General features: G+C 37.7%; 1 non-coding gene across 1 annotated transcript; it reads left to right on the plus strand.

Annotated features, from left to right (window-relative positions):
- Positions 1-434: 434 nt before the first annotated feature.
- LOC122044603 lies at positions 435-540 on the plus strand. Its single transcript, XR_006129635.1, has one exon. It is a non-coding gene; the product is annotated as a small nucleolar RNA R71 (small nucleolar RNA).
- The last annotated feature ends 1,229 nt before the right edge of the window (positions 541-1,769 follow it).

A 1,769-nucleotide genomic window follows, 5' to 3' on the forward strand; every position in this document is an offset into this window, starting at 1 on the left:
TGTCATTCTTCAGAAGTTCTTCATGATTCTTTCCCTTTCTCAACTCAATATCATTACAAATCTCACTAGATTTTGTCTGCAAAGGAGGGGGATCTTCTTTGAACCATTTTGAAACTATGCTCTCAATCTTTGCCCCCAAATGTTTGAACTCCTCATTCTGTGATTTGTGGATTTCAAAACTCTTGGATGGTTGAATTGTATTTTGTTTGACAGACTCTCTTGTATATATGACTTGTACTTCTTGAATTTCTAAGGGAGATTCCATCCAACTTTTGCTTGACCATTCATGGAGGTTTAATGCTACTTGATTAATCAATGTATATGCTTCGTCTACACTTTTATCCATAAAAGAACCTCCAGCTGATGAATCTAACAAACACTTATCCGAGAAAGAGATTCCCCTAAAAAATATGTGCAGGGTCAGCCATTTTTCCAAACCATGATGAGGGCACTGTCTTTGTAGACTCTTGAATCTGTCCCATGCTTCAAATATTGATTCTCCATATGCTTGAGCAAAATTCGAAATGCAACTCCTCATGTAGATTGTTCTGCTTGGAGGGAAAAAGTGATTCAGAAATTGCTGCTCCAATTGTTCCCAACTTGTTATGCTTTGAGGATGGAGAGAATATAACCAAGTTCTTACTTTGTCCTTGGTACTAAAAGGAAATGCCATCAACTGGACTACATTTGCTGATACTCCTTCACAATTTACCAAATCACAAAGCTCTAGAAATGTCTCAAGATGCAGATAAGGACTTTCTGATACTTCTCCTCCGAATTTGTGACCTTGTATCATGAAAATTAACTCTGGGTCTAGTTGGAAACTTTCTGCTTCGATATGATGCTGCACAATGGGAGACATAAATCTTACAGAAATAGGTGCTGAGAAATCTCTTAAGGATATGCTTGACATGTTAGTGCTCATCGATATTCAAGAAAAAAAATTATGAGTAAAAACAGAGATGAAGAATTAATGATAAGAAGTAAAATGCTATATGAAAAACAAGAAACAAAATGCAGAATTTGAAGGCAAGAAAGAAAATGCAGATTTTTTTTTGAATTATGAAAATGGAAAAACCAAAGCTATTCACAAGTCTAGATTAACTAAATTACTAGTCTACTAATGTTAATGCGAACAGTCCCCGGCAACGACGCCAAAAACTTGTTACGCAACCGTAAGTGTATGGTTTCGTCGTCAGTAATATATAAGATTTGTCGAATCCACAGGGACTGTTGATTAAGCACTAGAGATGTCGCAAAGTGAGTTATCTAGACGGTCGAAAGTTGGTTTTGGCGCTTGCAAACTAACAAGAGTGATTTAAGACAGAAGGAGAAGGTTGAGAAGAAGAAAGAGGAGAGAGAGAATTGACCTTTGAGGGAATTGAGCTTCGGAAAAGGGACTCTAGGATTTCGATTTCATGATAATACTAGGAGATACTACATGGATTGCTTAGTTTCTATCCTCTATGTCCATGCTCTTGTAGGAAGTTAGATTGGTTGGTATCCCTAAGTATCACGTAGAGACGATTCTTGTGAAATCCTGTAACGGTTAACCCCTCTGTCATTAGGGTGCCTCGGTAGATCACTAGGATACACATCTAGTAAATAACAATAAGGATAAGGGTAGAGGTTTAGTACGGTTACCTACTTCCTTATGGAGGAATTGCCTCTCCTTTCAAGAGAATATCTTAGACGTCTGTGAACGGGTTACCTTTGTTACTAGAGCCTCTCGGGTATACAATCTAGAGCACTCTCTCTATGAGAGCAGT

Source organism: Zingiber officinale, chromosome 2A, assembly GCF_018446385.1.
Source record: "Zingiber officinale cultivar Zhangliang chromosome 2A, Zo_v1.1, whole genome shotgun sequence".
NCBI classification, from domain to species: Eukaryota; Viridiplantae; Streptophyta; class Magnoliopsida; order Zingiberales; family Zingiberaceae; genus Zingiber; species Zingiber officinale.